General features: G+C 49.9%; 1 protein-coding gene across 5 annotated transcripts in view; it reads left to right on the forward strand.

Annotated features, from left to right (window-relative positions):
• The window catches only part of RASGEF1C (RasGEF domain family member 1C), an 84,108-nt gene that overhangs the window by 31,013 nt on the left and 34,917 nt on the right, over window positions 1–18,178 (forward strand). Inside the window, exons 2-4 of one of the 5 annotated variants that reach the window (XM_032335275.1) lie at window positions 2,382–2,489; window positions 3,047–3,202; window positions 6,383–6,580. The exons of 2 other annotated variants lie outside the window; for them this stretch is intronic. The gene's annotated coding sequence lies outside the window, so the exon portion shown is untranslated. The remainder of the gene's footprint in view (window positions 1–2,381; window positions 2,490–3,046; window positions 3,203–6,382; window positions 6,581–18,178) is intronic. 2 more of the 5 variants (XM_032335274.1, XM_032335277.1) reach the window with 2 other exon arrangements.

Below are 18,178 nucleotides of genomic sequence, written 5' to 3' on the forward strand. Positions count from 1 at the left end.
GTCTGGGGTCTGAGTTTCCTGCCATCCAGCCGGGACCCCTCCCTACACCAGCTGCCTGGGGTCTGCCTATGCGGAGACCATCCCAAGTGAGAACCGGTCCCTGCTTTGGGTGATTCTGGACCCACGTGCAGGGGAATCATAAAAGCCTGATGATCAGTTTGAGCCGCTGGAAGCATTGGGGGCCGTTCTGTGCCCCCCTCACCTTCCAGTTAGCTGGGTGACCCTAGCACAGGTCAGGTCCTCTCTCTGAGCCTCAGTTTCCCCTTCTGTGAAATGCAGATAAGGACAAAACTGCTCTTCGGCCAAGCCTTGAGGGAAGCCCATTCACAATGGTGTGTCTGTGCGCAGGCAGCCTGGGTGCGGACCAGGGAATGACAGTCCCAGTGTCCCAGAGGCTGCAGCCCAGAATGGGGACTGAACCCACAGTTGCGATGGGAGCTGCCAGGCTTGGGGGGGGGGGTGCGCGGTTCAGACACACACATGCACACATCTTCCCAGCCTTTCTGACAACGGCCTTTTCTCTGTCTGCTGGATGTTTCTGAAAGGAGCCAGAGAGAAACAGTATGATTCTTTGTTTTATTCTAACACTGATGACTTCATCTTCCCTTGTTCTTCCCAGAAAAGATGATGACGAATTTGTTAAAGTTCAGCTGTGAGAGCCCCCTCTTAGAGCAAGAATGAGAAGTATTTAAAAGCAGCTTCTTGCTTCTTGGAGTTATTTTCAGACAAGTGGCCCCACTCAGGCTCACGGTGGCTCTCCAGCTCCCGCTGTCCATGGGGAGGAAGGTGGGGAGTACCTGTCCTGGTCCCCGAGCTCCCCGGCCCTCTGGGACCACCCCCAGCTCCTTGTCTGGGCCCCGCACCTGTGTCCCAGTCACCAGGCACTGGGAACAAAAAGCTGGGCAGTTTTCAACTTGTTCCCCCAGATTTCCAGATTCAGGGCAGAAATGAAATGGTTTCCAGACCCTTCTAGCCAGAAGGGAATGAATGTATCCAGGGAATGATATCTGGGGCAGCCTTCCCTCCGTGCTGACTTCTGACACCCCTGCACCTCTGGGCTCCCCTTCCTTAGCCACCCTGTGGTCGCCGGGCCTTGACCAGGACAGCCCCAGGCATATGCGGCCAGGCTCCGAGAGAGGACAGAAAAACACACAAGTGGCAGCCAAGGGCCAGGCAGCCTGGGCTGAGCGGGGGCAAGTCCTGCCTGGGGGTAGGGGGAGGCGGATGGACAGGCTGGGGTGACCGCCCAGCTGTCTGGGTATGATGGGGACCTTGGGTCCCCTGTGATGGAGAAGGGGGCTCCCAGTCCTCCTTGGCCTACCCTCAGGGCAGCAGGGCAGGGAAGGGTGTTGTGGGCAGGACGACGCACTGGCACGACACTGACCTGCTCCTCACCTACTGGGGGATATGATGAACCCACTTTACAGATGTGGAAACTAAGGTTCAGCCAGTGAGGCTCCACCCACCCTCAGCCACAGAGCCAGCCTCTGCCTCCCCAGACCATTCTTTGAAACAACTTCCAGAAGCCACGGGGAGAAAACAAAGCGTTTATTTTTGTCCAAACTGTTCCCCCTCCCCGAATCGCCTGAGAGGTGTTTGTCTGGAGGTGTGGGTGACTCACGCAGGCGCTCAGAGATGGAACCGGTTATTTTTGCCTCAGACTCTGGCAGGCCGTGGGCAGTGTCCCCATGGGGTGCACGGGTGGCCCAGGCTGACCCACTGCGGGAGGGAGACAGGGTGGCAGAGTCAGCGTGCCCTGGCCTCCCCACCCGGGTCCTGAAAACAAGCCCCCAGGCCCAAAAGGAAGGCTCTAAGTTCGCTGGGGGTGCTTGTTGCCTGCTGGGTCCCCTGCCCTCCTGGGGGTGATGCTGGCTTCAGGCCATCATCCAGGTTGCCATCCCCATTGCCCCATTCTGTTGCATCTGAGCATGAGCCCCTTTCCCCCACCCACTGCAGGCTGCGTGCTTGAGAATGACTCCCACGCTCTTCCCAATAATGCCTGGGCCTGGCTTTTGTGGGTACAGCTGCAGAACCTGCAAGTCCCAGGCTCTCGTAGCCTGGCGGCCACAGAACCAAAGATGAGAAGGGGTCTTCTGCCCTGGGCTCTCCGGGCTGCTCCCTCCCTGAAGAGGTTAAGGGAGTGGGCTTGCCAAGAATGGAGGGGTCATGGCCAGGGTCTCAGGAGAGCAGGGTCCTCACATCCTGGAACCAGGGCCATGGCCTTCTAACCCAAGCTGTCCCCCACGTTCTGGGATTCCAGGGCCTCAATTTGGAGAGGCTCTGTGGTGCTTTCAAGAGCCCCTTCCCTCCAGGGCCCCAAAGGGCAGGAGCCACAGCAGTGGCAGGGATGGGGGTGGGGAGTCATCCTGACTCTACCGCAGGACGGAGACAAGCACATTGAGGCTGGACTGGGGGACAGATGCCACAGCTGCCAGCACGTTGGAGACTCGGCCTTGAGGACCAGGGGAACAGGAGAGGACCGTGACCTGGTGAGCTGGTGCCACACAGAGAGGGGCTCCAAGTCAGAGGCAGGCGGCCTGTAGGCCAGGGCAAAGCAGGGCAGGGCGGGCAGGGCAGGGGGCCTAGCACAGGATGGGGAGGAGAGAGAGCACCAAAGGAGGCCTGAGACCATAGGAGCCGTCTGAAGTTTTGGCAGGAGAGGAGACTATGAACAGCTTACTCTGGGTGCTCATAGGAGGCTGGTGAGCCCCAGCCAGGGCAGGGGTCCTGCAAGGAGGAGTCCGGCAGGGCTGGACCAGTGGCCTAGCAGGGTCTCGGGGACCCTGGCAGAGTCTCAGCCAGGAACAGTGAGCGTTTTCATCCCTGGTCCTCCCTTCATGCCTCTCAGCGGCCAGTGTGTTCCTCCCACAGTCTGATAGTCATTCTCCGTGGTAAATAAGACACTTGTTCCCCCTCACAAAGCAGGCCACGTTTCTCCCTGGCAGCTGCCGCCTGGCTGGCCAGGCCACCGAGCAGCCTGGTCACCACAGTCAGCCTCGGCCGGTGGCCAGACACAGCTGAGCACTTTCTCCACCTTCCTGCACAGGCTGCTGTACTCCGTCAGCCCCCAGGGACTGCCAGTCACCCGGCCAGCCAGCCTTGATCGACTGAGCCCTGCTTCAGATGCTGGGGGCTCAGCAGTGAGCAGGACTGACAAAGCTGTGCCCCAGAGGAGCTCCTGGCCCTGTGGGGAGGACAGCGGGTAAACAAGTAGCAAAAAGACCCAGGATAATGTTGCTACCAGGATAAATGGCTCAGGGCAGGAAATGAGGCCCCAGGGTGCAGGGAACACAGCCTGTGTGAGACAGGAGTGCAGGGAGAATTACAGACAAGGTCACAGGGGTGGTCTTGGAGCCCAGTCGGTAGGACTTCGTGGACCACGAAGTGGGCTTTAGGGAAAGGCCCAGACCTGTCACACACCAAGTCCCAGCACTGTGCTGGGCACATTCATTCACAAGCTCTCTGGAGCTGACATGGGCTTGTTAGGCCACTTGTGCGTGGGGGGAACTGAGGCTCGGGGAGGCACCTGCACACTTCCTAGCCGCTCACATCCACTGGCCACGGCCCCTCCTCTCCCAGCAGACCAGCCCTCAGACATGTCCCCTTCCGGGACCCCCGTGGCTCAGAGGACCCTTTCTGCACCCTCCCAGTGCATTGGTCCCAGCCCCCGTCTGCTGCCACTCTGAAGGTCCCTCCCAGGAGGGGACCCTGCAGCTGGACCTCCAGGGGGGACAGGAGAAGGGTGTCCTGAAACAGGAGAGACAGTGAACAGCCTGACTTTGAGGCAGCAGTGTGGACAGCATGTCTGGGGCACAGCAAGCAAGCAGATGGGTCTGGTGTCATCATGCTAATTTGTGTGTGTGTGTGTGTGTGTGTGTGTGTATGTGTGAAATCAACTCATTTATTTATTTTAAATCAACTCATTTAAATCAACTCATTTATTAAAATGAATATATTTTAGGATGTAATTTTATGCTCCTACCTAAATCACCAGCATCACTTCCCAAACATAAAAAGTGATTGTAAAATTTCATGTAACAGGGGCGCCTGGGTGGCTCAGTCATTAAGCATCTGCCTTCGGCTCAGGTCATGACCCGGAGTCCTGGGATCAAGTCCCGCCATCGGGCTCCCTGCTTGGCAGGAACCCTCCTTCTCCTTCTCCCTCTGCCCCTCCCCCTCCCATGGGCTTGTGCACATGCTCTTTCTCTCTCTCTCAAATAAATACAATCTCTTAAAAAGACTTTTTAAAAAATTCATGTAATAAAACAAGTATTAATTTTTAAAAAGAATAAAAGTACAGAATAGAATATAAGCCCCAGTGTTCCAGTTCTAGGTCAGTTCCACTCTACCTTTCCCACTGAGCACAGCTTAAAATCTGACCAAAGGCACAGAGCCGCTCTCTGGGGCCTTAGAAAGCTAAGTCATTGCAGGCAGCCTGGGGAAGAGAAGCAGAATTTGAGGTTGATAGTGAGTTTACCATTTTCCCTCTGCGGGAGATTCCTCCGCCAGAAACCACAGAGGGACCTTTGCATCCCGAGAGAAAGCTGCAGTGCAGAACCTCTGCTTCTGGTTCAAAGAGCAGGAAAGGAGTCTCTTATGGCTCAGACAGAATCTGGAAATACGTATTTTTAAAATATGCATTTTCTCCTGCTTTTTCAGACTCCAGCCCAGACACAGTCCAGGGGAGCCTTGCCTGGGCCCTACAAGAGCCTCCTCCCTAAATGAGGGAAAACTTCCCCTCCCAGCAGGGGAGCTGTTGTCCCCCAGGGGGCACAAGGAACCTGCTGATTTTCTCTCTCTCTCTCTCTCTCTGTCTTCCTACACCTGGATGCAGGCATAGTCTTGGGTGTGCACAGCAGAATAGGGTGAATTAAGCCCCAGCTTTCTGGCTGGCTGACCCAAAAGGGGAGCCCCAGGAAACTGAAAAATACCATAGAGATACGGTATTTTGGGGGGGGGGGGCGCTCAGGAAAGCAAGGACCTGATGTTTATGACCTCAAATCATAGAAGCTGGGGTGCCTGGGTGGCTCAGTTGTTAAGCATCTGCCTTCAGCTCAGGTCCTAATGCCAGAGTCCTGGGATGGAGCCCCGTATCTGGCTCCCTGCTCAGCGGGGAGCCTGCTTCCCCCCACCCCGCCTGCCTCTCTGCCTACTTGTGATCTCTGTCAAATAAATAAGTAAAATCTTTTTTTAAAAAATCATTGAAGGCAAGCATATAAACAAGAATACATAATACATATTTAATCAAGAATATATAATTATATAATTACTGTATTTTATATAACATATAAAATTTTTAATCAAAACATACAAACAGCAGCAGAAGAATCTCCAAACACTTAGACATTAGACAGCACGTGTCTAAATAAATACTCCACAGAGAAGAGAGGAAGTCTCATGGCGAATTTGAAAACATTTTGAACAGAATGAGAATGAAAACATTACATGTGAATGTGAGAATTTGTGGCATGAGCCTAAAACAGTCCTTAGAAGAAACCAATAGCATCCAATTCTCGTATTAGGAAGGGAGAAAGGTCTTAAATGAATAATTACAAATTCCGCCTTAAGAAGCTAGGGGAAAAAAAGAGCAAAGTGGAGCCAAAACAGGTGGAAGGAAGGAAGGAATAAAGATAAATGTCAAAATCAATGGCATTAAAAACACATCGGGGTCATGGGTTGGAAAACTATCAACTCTCCCCAAATTCATCTACACGTTTACTGCAGTTCCAGTCAAAGTCCCAGCGGGGGTTTTTGGTAGATAGAGACAAGGTCATTCTGAAGCGTATAACAAAAGGCAGAGGACTCAGAATACTTTAAAACACAAACATGGGAATAGCAATAAACGTAAATCAGCTTGTGACCATCCATGCTTATAACAGGGGCACCACTGATCAAATGTCACTTCTGAGAGGCCGTCTGGCTCTGGTGCTCAGGGTGGCACAGAGGGGATCCTAGTCAGGACAGGGTTCCATCCTCTGGTTCTGGGGACCCTCGGGGCTGATGGCCAGTGTTTGGGCATGGAATGCAAATATCTCCTCGATGGGCCTCCGTTTCTCCACTTCCTGGCCCAACCCAATCCTCACCCAGCACTTGGAGAGACTCAGGGGTGGACCCCCAGCCTCTGAGTGGGGCCTCCAGGTGGCTACAGCAAACACACCTTCCAGATGTTCAGAAGCGGGGGGGCGAGAGCGGGAGGCCAGGCTGTGGTAGACTTTGGACAGTCCCCGTGCCCCTGTCAGACCAGAGCCAGACAGCCCCCCTGTGGGGTCTTCCCACCTCAGTCCTGCAAGGCCCAGAGAAAGAAAGTGAGATGTCTAGGGTCACACAACAGTGACAGGCACTCACGATCATGCACGCATTTGCCCACTGGGTTGTGTTTCAGACATATTTTGGGGGACCCACCAAGCACAGTCCAGATGGATATGATCTCATGGGGAGACAGAAGGATGAAGGAAGCTAACAGATGTGAGAACCTCAGGAGGGGCAATGATGTGAGAAGACCTCCCTGCTGATGTGATATGGAGGGGCAGCCAAAGGACAGTCTGCATGACGTGAGCTGAGCGGGTCACTTCCCAGCTAGGTGGGTACCCACAGTGTAATTCCGGGCTTACATCATCTGCCTGGAAACAGGGTCAGACCCCATGGTTAGGGGCTCCCTCCACCCTGCAGGGCTTCCCCCAACCCCCGTCACCCCGGTGGCTAGTCACAAGTCTGGCTTTTCACCCGTGCTTCTGGTAGACTGATTGTACATCACAGGTTCCCCTGACACCCCACCCGGGTTCAATTAATTTGATAGAGTGACTCCCAGGACTCAGAGAAACATTTATTTATATTTGTCCCTTTATTATAAGAGTATGGGAAGGATGCCAATGAGCAGCCAGATGGAAGGGTACACGGGGCAATGTCTGGGGAAAGTCAGGCAGCTTCCTTGCTCTGTCCAAGTACCTGACTCTCCCAGCCTCTGCATGTTCACCAGTCTGGAGGCTCTCAGAATCCTGTCCTTCTGGGCTTTTTGGGGGGGAGTGAGGGGAGGGCTTCATTATGTAGGGATGATTCTTTAAATCATTGGCCACTGGCCGTTGGCTCAACCTCCAGACCCTCTCCCCTCCCCCAGAGAACAGCAGGCAGGATTGAAAGTTCCAACCCTCCAGTCACATGGTTGTCCATCCCCACCCCCAGTGAACACAGCCCTCCTACCCTCCTTCCACAGGTTTTCAAAAGTCGTCTCGTTAACATAAACAGGTGTGGTTGAAAGGGGTTTCTTAGCACTGTCTCAAAACCCGTATCCCAAACCCTCATCCCATTCAGATGGTTTTAGGAGCACTGTGCCAGGAACAGGGACGAATATATTGCTTATTAGAAATGACCCTATCATAGAGGGTCCTCTCTGTGAGATGTGTCCCAGTAAGCTCCGAATGATGGGGAGCCAGCCAGGTGAAGTGAGGGAAGGGAGCTCCTGGCAGGTTGTGTTCTGAGCTGAGCCCAATGGAGGAGGCCGGAGGGAAGGCTGGAGGGATCTTGCCCTCCCACTGCTCTTTGGAGTCCTGGCAATTCCCCCACGCTCCGGGGAGCTTAGTAGACCTAGGTCTGTATGGACATCTGCCCTCCTGGGCTGCCTCCAAGGCACTGAAGTGTGGGAAGCTAGGATCAGACGCTTGGTGTCAGAAGCCTCTCAGGCTGGGGATGCCTGTGGCCCCATGTGGGCCATGCAGGTGAAGCACTGTTCAGCCCTGCACCCCCTGGGTTCACTGTACCCTCCTCCCAGCAGCCCCTCCCTCTCCCTCAAGCCTGGGAGAGTCCCCTTTCTCTGCCTCTCTGCTCTCTGCTGCCACTTCTTTCCAGGGGTTCGGTTCACTGGGTGGGGGGGGGGGTGGAAGGTGAGGAGGTGGGAGGTAGGGCGACGGGGTGCAGACTGGGAAGGGGACCCTGTGAGGAAACCAGTTACTCTCTTAAGTGATGCTCCTCCTCCTTTCAGTATCCTCGACTTTCCAAAGGAGGGGGTCGAACTGGCAGGTCCTTAAGCTGTGGGTGGATTATCGCTGCCCTTTCTGAAGAAGATATTCCACCTTTGTGCTCCTAGCTAGAGGTTAAGTCTATTTGTTGGCTTTAAAGGCATTTTCAAAAGCTTTCCTAGCACTGTGTCAGGGGTGACAGGCATCTTGTATGTGGCTTACCTGCAGTAGGGAGGCAGGCTGAGCTGGATGATGGGGACGGTGCTGGGACTGTATTAGGATGGGAATCGGCAGGAGGGTCTTTCCCTGGAGGTTCTGCTCCTGGGAGCCAGGTGAAGGGACCCCGGGGTGGCCAGTGTGTGTCACCCACACACAGGACATCCTTCCCAGCATGGAGCCCACCCCTTGCACAGCCTGGAGAAAGAGGTCTCAGAGAAAGAGAACGTGCCCAGGTGTGTGGGAAGCAGATGGTTGTCCAGCCACATGGAAGGATGTGGTGCCCTGTCTGGACCCCGAAGCCCTCACTGACCGCCCCCCCTGCCCCCGTTCCTCGGGCTCAGGCAGCGCCAAACAGCTTCTTGCAGGCAGGACCTGAGAGGGGTGCTGAACGGAGCCACCTGCAGCTAGGGGGAACCTACAGGAGACACCTTCGAGTTAGCAAAGAGTCCACTGGTACGTCCCTGCCACCTTCCATGGGGTGAAGGAGACCACAGGTGGGCAGTCGTGAGCCATGCAGGCAGGAGTGTCATTGGAGTAATTTCTTTGGGCATCAAGATACTTTCTTCTTCTGGTGACACAGACCCAGGACAAACTGACAAAAAAAAGAAGAAAGAAAGAAAGAAAGAAAGAAAGAAAGAAAGAAAGAAAGAAAGAAAGAAAGAAAGAAAGAAAGAAAGGAAGGAAGGAAGGAAGGAAGGAAGGAAGGAAGGAAGGAAGGAAGGAAGAAAGAAAGAAAAGGAGAGGGGATGGAATTTACTGTTTCACATACAAAAAAAGCCTACCTGCGGGGCCAACTTTGGGCTCAGCTGGATCTCAAACATTGTGCTCAAATCTTTTCTTCCTGCCCTCTCTCAGTCCTGCTCACCTTGGGGGGGAAAGGAAGGAGTCTTCCCAGCAGCTCAGGCTTTTATCTGCTCAATCCCCTTTCCTGAAGGAAAGAGAGAAACACTGAGACCTCCACTAAAATACAGTACTAAGACCCTTGCTAAACACCACCACACAGACAGAGAGAATAGGGTTAGCGGCAACAGCAAGAAACTGTAGGAAGCTGGACAGCAGGTTGGATGAGTAAGCAGTGATAGAGCAGCCTGAGAAGTCGGATTAAGTCAGGGATTGGGCCTATAGCTCCTCTTCCCAGCCTCAGGATCAGAGTTCCTCCCCCAGGCAGCCCACCTGGATTTCCCCCACCATGGGAATGACCAAGAGTGAGGGACCCTATGGGTTACTCCACAAGCCCTACCCTCTCCCTCAGAGTGTCCAACCCGCTTCTTGTCTCTATCTGACAGCCAAGGATTCCCAGACACCTGAGGAAGCCTTCCTATATGGCATGTGTTGATCAAGACAGATGAGGGGAGAAAGGCAAATTGGGGCAAACCAGGGCAGTGCGGGAGAGAAGAAAATTTCTAATAAAACTAGGCTACTGATATCCTTGGAGAGGTGAGAGAAGATTTTACATCTATGAGAAAAGAACGGAGCTTCATACATTTAAAAAGAAATCTTCAAAGGAAAAAATACCGCCTGGAAATTAAAAACGTAGCAACAGAAATAACCAATAGTAGATTTGGAATACAAAACTGAAAAACTGAGAAAGTAGAGTGATTTTTTTTTTAATGGGAAACAGGAGAGAAAGGGTAAAAAATTGGAGGACAAGTCCAGGAGGTCCAACATGAGTACTAAGAGCCCCCAAAAAAAGAGAGGAAGTCTTCAGTGAAATCACTTAATTAAATGTCCCAGCATTGAAGGGCACGAGTTTCCCACAGAAGATGCTGCAAAGTGCTCCACACGAGGGATGGAAATGACCCATAGCAAGGTGCATCATTGTGAACGTTCAGGACACTTAGGACTGGGGTGAGCAACCATCTTGGTTTGTTTGGGGCTGAGAGGTTTCTTAGGATATGAATTTTCAGTACTTCAGTGAGGATGGTCCCGGGAAAGCCAGAATGGCTGGTCACTCTACAAGGATCCCCCCCAAAAAAAACCCAATCCAAAACCAAAACCCTACAAAGCTCACAGAGAAGCCAGAAGACAATGCTTTCAAAAATCTGGAGAGAAGTGGTTTCTAATTTAGAATCCTGTACCCTGCTGAGCTTTCAATCATATCAGCAAGTGTGATAGTGAAGTGAGATCATATCCAATATTTAAGATTTCAAAAATATTTTCCTAAGCATCTCTTCTCAAGAAGCTATTGGAGAACATGCTCCATCAAAGTGAAGTGAGGAGACAAGGTACAGAAAGAAGAATGAGGAGACAAGGTACAGAAAGAAGCAGACCCAACACAGGAGATGTGGAGGGAATCCCTTGGAGGATGAGGGAGTGCTCCTAGGATGGAGCTCTTCAACAGATGTGGAGAGAGCTGAGCCATCCCACAGTGGTGTGACCCCAGAGACAGCCAGGCATCACGAAGACCCCACCACTTCCATCAGGCCATCTTCTTAAACCAAGGACAGAATGCCCAGGAAGGCTTGGCCCAGATTCTCATGAGGACTTGGTTTGTCTTGACCATGTGCTCCTAAGGTTCTCTCTCCTGATGCTCTGCTGAGCACATGCGTGTCCCTCACAGAAGTTCTCAGCTTTTCTCTGAAAGTGGAAGGCAGCCCCTTCCCTCTGGCTGTACTTCTGCCGCATGTCTGGTGCCCGGTCCACACTTCAGTCTTGCTAAGTGCCTCAGCGTGAAGAGCCCTGTGTTACCCAAGCCTCACTCATGACCTTGCATGCAACTTCCCCAAAGGGTCCTTGTCACCTCCCAGGGAAGGGGAAGTCAGATCACGACCTGACCCAGAGACTGTTCTTTTTACCTCCTCCTGGACCCTCTGTCCAGTGTGTCTGCCCTCTGTTTTTCAAGACTAGGTGGTGTATTATCTGGGATAGATACACAGGTGGAACTATAATGAAAAGCAAGGAGATAATTAGCACAAAAGGATGGTCATCACCTAGAGCTGAGGGTTGAGAAGTCAGCTTGATTTGGGAAAGTGTATAAGGTCCTGAGAGTGCTTTTAAGGTACTGATAATACTTTTTATGTTAGCCTGGGTATCATTTCACAGATGCTCATTTGGTTATAATAATAATAAATTATTATTATTTAAATTGTAGATGTGTTTATAGACTTTTTTGTCTTTAATTCTTCTAAAAGTTTAGAGAGGAAAAAGTATCAAGGGAACATTTCTCTGAGGTGATCTCCCAACAAGGGTTGGGATTTATTCTGATTCGATAACCTGGGTCCCTGGTCAGGGGCAGGAGGATGGGGTGCTGCACTGTCACTGGCCAGGACCCAGTTAGCCCCCACCCCCACTCTAATCAGGGTTCCAGCCAGTGGGGAGAAGGGGTTCCAGGAAGTCAGGAAGCATGATGGTTGGGAGCCTAAAGCAAAACCCCTTCCCCATGGTTCAGAGGAGCAACTGGGTGATATATTCCTTGAAAAGACAGGCATCCTTCAGCCCAATGCCTCTCCTTAGAGAAGCGTGTCCTCAGGGAATAATTAAGGGTGGAGACTAAGAGTGAGGGACCATACGGGTTATGGAGCAGAAGGGAGCCCGACATTTCCCTCTTTGAAGAGCCCTATTTTCAGTTACCGGGCTGGGGTGGGTCTTGGTGCCATCAACCTGCACTTGGCAGACTGGCTGTGAGCTGGGCCCTGAGCTCTCAGAAACTGGAGCTTCCTGAGATCTAAAAGCAGCAGGCTCTGTCAGCAGGAGCTGAGGGCCATATGGTGCATAAAAATAACTCAGGCCAGCCAGTCCTCCCCTCTCTCCATCAGGCCAAGTCTGTCAGGTGGCCTCCTAAAGGAAAGGCCAGGTGTATTCCCAGCCCAGGCAAGCAGAACCCCTGGGCTCAGGCCTGGGGGAGGCCCAAGTGCCTTGGGAGCATCTTTTCAGACACTAGGGAACAGAGAGGAACCCTTCACAGGACCTGAATTGGAATGAGAGGAGTGTTTCAGTCCCAGGCTTTGTCAAGGAGGGAGAAGTGGAGGACCACAGCATTTTGGGGCCCTGGACAAGGTGCTGTCACTGCTCAGAGCAGCAGGGCAAAAGTTGGCATGGTCTAGGGCCCTACCCAGGGTGGCCTGGGAGAGTCGAGAAGACCATGTCTATAGGCTAAGATTTCCTTCTCAGCTGAGTCCATTAGGGGTTGCTCAGTGGGCTCCCTGCCTCCTGAAAGCCAGGCCATGTCGGGGTTCCTGGTATTCAGGTTGCCCTCCCCAAGCCCCTGGTTCCTGAGCCCAGGTCCCTGGCTGGATCTCCAGTCCACATCTATATCTCCCACTCAGCCTTTGCCAGTTTCCCCTCCCAGGGCCAGGGCCAGGACCAGGGCCAGGAGCTGGGCCTGGTGTCAGGAGCCCAAGTATCTGGGGTACTAATCACCAGCTGCAAACTTGCACACACCACTTTACTTTTTAGGGTGCAGGCTTTCTCATTTGTGGAGTGGGCAGTCATTCCCATATGGTTGTGTTAAGGCTTCAGTGACATGTGAGAACAAAAGACACATAAAGCAAGACACATGTTTGCCTTGAGCTGAAACCTCAGGGGCATGGAAACTGCCTGGGTCAGGTGGCACAGGCATTTCATCCAAGACCCTTCCCTGAGTTCAGCTCCCACCCCCCACCCCCCCACCAAGGGTATAGGGACTGTCCCTGTTCCTGCAGAAGCAGTCTCAAGCAAAGATGCCTATTTGGCTCTTTTAATGATGCCCCGATGTGGGTGATGCTCCCGCCCCCTACCTGGGGAGCAAGTCTGGTGCAGACCCTGCAAGGAAACCTATAATTCAGGCTTCTTCTCAGAGCTTCTGCAAGCTCTGCACAGATTTCCCAGATAAAAGCAAAACTGGACAAGGCTGAAACAGGGGCTCTGAGGAGAACCAGTAGGACTAGAGTAGGCACTCATTCTCATGATGCAGAAAGGAAAAGACCTGGGGTTTTCAGGACACACACACATAGACCTAGGAGCTGTATGGCTCCAACTCCTCCCAAAACACTGCAGTGGGACTAGAAACATCACCCTAGAAGGGCTCTTGGCTCAACCCCCACAGCACACCTGACCCTGATAGAAAGATGAAACAATGTAAGATGCTTATTCTCACCAGCATTATACTCTTTGTTTGTCCTGGAAAGTTCTGTCCAATGCATTATGACAAGAAAAGTCTGTGAGGTTTAACCACCAGAAAGGAAGAGATTAAATCACTATTAATTGTAGACTAAATTGTCTTCTGGAAAAACAAGACTGTCAGAACTAATGAGATCTAAAAATCCAATAGCAGTGTCCAGTTAAAGATCCAATGGGAAGAGGAGGGTATCAGCAAAGACAGTGAAGCAGGAAGCACCAAGACTCCACCACCAACTAGACGGCTGAACTGGCAGAGTCCACCTGATTTAACTATCTTAGAACTCTGAGCCTATTCAAAGACTTTCAGCTTCAAAGGAAGGCTTGGAAAGTTTCAGTTCATTTTGGTCAGTTTAAGTTCTTAACACAGTAGCAGCTACCCTTCTTCCACCCCCAGCCTCTAGGCAGCAGCCATGCACATGTTCCTGGAATAGCTTACCCACAGCTATGGGATCCACAGTGGGCAATAAGCACCTCGTCCTGCAAATACTGGGGAATGTGTGTTCTGATTGCTTGTTGCTGTTTCTGGTCACAGAGGTGCAGATAGAGAGGCAGGCCACCATTGTTGCAGTCTATACTGGCTGAAGAGGATTCCGGGGGATTTAAGAAGTCAAAGCCTATTACTACCCGCCCCACACACACCCCTTCATTCTTCCCTTTTTCCTCTTTTGGGGGCAAGATATTTAAGGATTAGGATATTCAAAAGCAACCACGTATACAAGGAAGTTAGAAAGTTACTACACATGCCCAGAGAAAGGTATAGGCTCAGAGAAGACTCAAAGGACCTTAAATTTATACCTCAGTCTGATCCTGGCATAGAAGCACCCTACAACAATTGGAAAGAAAGAAAGAAAAGAAAAGACCTGCAGAAATCTGATTTCTAGAGTCACCACATTATAAGATTCAAACATTCCATTTTCAACAAAAGCAACAACAGATAACAAGATCTGCAAAGAAAGAGAAAGGAATGGACTGTAAAGGAGGTGGAGAAAATCAGAGAAGCCATCCCTAAGAAAGAGATGATGAACTGATTAGGCAAAGACTTTAAGACAACTGTCTCATTCAGAGAGCTAAAGTTAAAGGTGGATAGTCAAGAAAACTATGTATGAGCAAAATAGAAATATCAATAAAGAGATAAATAAAAAAACATTTAAAAAGAACCCAAAAGAAATTTTTAGAGCAGAAAAATACAATACCTGAAATGAGAAATTCACTAGAAGTTTCCAAAAGCCGATTTGAGCAGACAGAAAAATCAGTGAACTTGAAGATAAGACAATTGAAATGATTGATTCTGAGGGACAGGGGGGAAATGGTTGAAAAAAATATAGCAGAACGTAAGGGATGTGTGGAACACCATTAAGCAGACCAACATACATGTTGTGAGAGTCCCAGAAAGAGAACAGAGAGAAGGGGTAGAGAGGTTATTTGAAGAAATAATAGTTGAAAACTTCTCAAAGTTGGTAAAAGACATGAATACAAACATACAAAAAGGTCAAAAAATTGCAAGTAGGATAAACTCAAGGAAACCCACACTGAAACATATTATAATCAAACTGTTGAAAGACAGAATCTTGAAAGCAGCAAGAGAAAAGTGACTTGTCTCATGCAAGAAATCCTCAATAATATTATCAGCAGATTTCTTATCAGAAACCTTGAGGTTGGAAGGCAATGGGTTAATATAATCAAAAGTGTCAAAAGTAAAAAATTGTCAACCAAGAACCTTATATGCAGCAAAACTGTACCTCAAGAATGAGGGAGAAATCAAGACACTCTCAGATAACATCATCCTTGGTGATGAAAGACTGAAGGCTTTTCCACTAAGCTCAGGAACAACACAAGGATGCCCACTTTTATCACTGCTATCCAACAAAGTACAAGAAGTTCTAGCCAGCACAAGAATAAATAGATAAAGCCACTCAAATCATAAAGGTTGGAGTAAAACTAGTTCTTGCACATGATATGATCTTACATGTAGAAAACCCTACATGCAAACACTATCACACACACACACACACACAAACACACACACATACACACACATCCCTATTGAACTAATTAACATTCATTCAGCAAAATAGCAGGATACAAAATCAACACCGTAAAAAACAGTTGTGTTTCTGCACACTAACAATGAACAATCAAAAAAGGAAATTAAGAAAGCAATCTCCCTTACAAAAGAATCACAAAGAATAGATTTAGGAGCTTGTAGTTAGGAATCAACTCAGCCCAGGAAATGAAAGATTTGCACGGTGAAAATTATAAAACATAGAAATGAAAGCAATGAGAAATGAGAGAAGACGCAAATAAATGGAAAGACACCCTGTATTCGTGGGTTGGAAGGCTTTATATTGTTAAGATGTCAATATTATCCAAAGCAATCTACAAATTTCATGCAATCTCTATCAAAATTCCAATGGTGTTTTTGCAGGAATAGAAGCATCCATCCTGAAATTCATACGGCATTTCAAAAGGACCCTGAACAGCCACAGCAATCTTGGAAAAGAACAAAGTTGAAGGGACTGCACTTCCTGGTTTATGACAGAGCTACGGTAATCAAAACAGTGTGGTCCTGGCATAAAGACAGGGGTATGGGCCAATGGAATGGAATAGAGAGCCCAGAAACAAATCCCTGTGTATTGAGTCAAATGATTTTTCAACAAGAGTGCCAAGACCATTCAGTGGAAAAAGGACAATCTTTTCAACAAATGGTGCCAGGAAAACTGGAGATCCACAGGTAAGATAGCTAAGTTGGACCCTTACCTAACACCGCATACACAAAAATTCAACTGAAACAGATTAAAGACCTAAAAGTAAGACCACACACTATAAAATTTCTGGAGGACAACAAAGCTTCATGATCTCAGTCAGTTCAACAGTGAACCAAGGGTTTACAAAGACATTTCTCTGAAGGTTATATATACAAGTGGCCAAAGAACACAAGAAGATGCCCACCAACCCCAGTCACAAGCAAAATACAAAATCAGAATCAAGGTTCACGATGCGATGTCCTCTCACACCCTGATGGATGGCTGCCATCAAAAATACAAAAAAAAAAAAAAAAAAGAAATGAGAAACAAAAAACAAAATGGCATTGGCAAGGATATAGAGCAATTGGAACCCTTTTCCATTGCCAGTTGGAGTGAGAAGTAGTGAGAGCACAGCTAGTGTGGACAAGGGTATGACAAAGGCTGAAACTACTCAAATTCCCACTGGCAGATGAAGGGATAGAGAAAACATGGGGTTATGTGAGTTTGTCCATATATATGTCCATATATATATGTATATATGGGCTATAGGATGCAGTCTTTAAAAAAAGGGGGGGGGGACATTCTGATCCACGCTACAGCATGTGTGAACCTTGGGGATATGATGTGAAGTGAAATAAGCCAGTCACAAAAGGACACACACCCTATGGTTCTGCTCATACAGGTGCCTAGAACAGTCACATTTCTAGAGACAGGAAGTGGAACGGGCTTGCCAGGGTGAGGGGAGGGGAAGACGAGGCATGATTGCTGAATGGATGTAGGAGAAGATGAAAAGTTTCTGGAGATGGGGAGTGGTGACATTTGCACAACCATGGGAGCGTGCTTGGTGCCACTGAAAGTATACCCTTGAAATGGTTACAATGGTAAATTTCACATTAAGCATCATTTCCCAGAATTTTTAAAAAGGAGGTAATGGGGGAGGGGTGATGGGATGAGAATGTATAAATGTGTAAAATTCTGCTACCTACTCAGGCGAGGGCAGAAGGCTCCGACTGGGCGTTGTGGGCTTACGTTAGTCTGCAAGGCTAACTCAGCAGCCAGTGATAGCTGCTCTCGGAGCTCCCACCCCGGGGCTGGAAGTTCACGGTAGAGAGCCGTCCAGGCCACAGCCAGCTTGCAAACCAGGGTAAATCGAGGGACCCCAGGGGACATGTCTTTTTGACCCAGAGCACCATTAGCAGTTGGAATGATGATGTGTGTCATGGTTTCAGACCCTGCTGATAGAATAGGCCCTTGGGGAGGGCTCAGTGGTCTTGGTGGCCCCTTCTTCTCCATGGCAGGCACTGTGCTGGGTGCTTTGTGCACTTAATCTCGGGGCTCCTCTCCAGAAACAGAAGAGGAGGGGTTCTTCTTCCCATTCTCAGCACGTGAAGACATTTGAAAAGCCCAGGAGACTTTTCACACAACAAAGGGTCATCCTCTGACTCTCTCCCAGCCAGGCCTGGTCCAGCACCCACCTGGGTACAGATGCCTGGGAGCCCATCCCCTCTCCAGCACCCAGGACATGCTTTGCTGACCAGCCAGGTGCTTTTCTTCCATAGGTTCTATATGGCTTTCTGTTCTTTGCAGGTTTTTAGAATGCCAACCAGCACTACCGGGGACTATGACAGCAGAGCGGGGGTTGGAAACTGGCCACCTGGGAGCTAGAGATGTTGTTTCTAATATGCTCTTGTCCTATGCTGTGGCCCCCATGGTGGCTTTTTTTCTTTTTAATAAGTTGAATTGCCATCTTTAAAATCAGGGGGGTGCCTGGGTGGCTCAGTGGGTTAAGCCTCTGCCTTCGGCTCAGGTCCTGGTCTCAGGGTCCTGGGATCAAGCCCCACATCAGCCTTTCTGCTCAGCAGGGAGCCTGCTTCCCCCTCTCTCTCTGCCTGCCTCTCTGCCTACTTGTGATCTCTCTCTGTCTCAAATAAATAAATAAAATAAATAAATAAATAAATAAATAAATAAATAAAATCAGGGTCCTTGGGGCACCTGGGTGGCTCACTCAGTTGAACATTGGACTCTTGATTTCGACTCAGGTCACAACTTCGGGGTTGTGAGATTGAGCCCCACATCAGGCTCCTGCACATGGAGCCTGCCTGATTCTCTCTCTCCCTCTCCCTCTGCTCCCCCCTCTAAGAAAAATAAAATAATTAAAATAAAATC

Source organism: Mustela erminea, chromosome 3 (genome assembly GCF_009829155.1).
Source record: "Mustela erminea isolate mMusErm1 chromosome 3, mMusErm1.Pri, whole genome shotgun sequence".
Taxonomy (NCBI): Eukaryota; Metazoa; Chordata; class Mammalia; order Carnivora; family Mustelidae; genus Mustela; species Mustela erminea.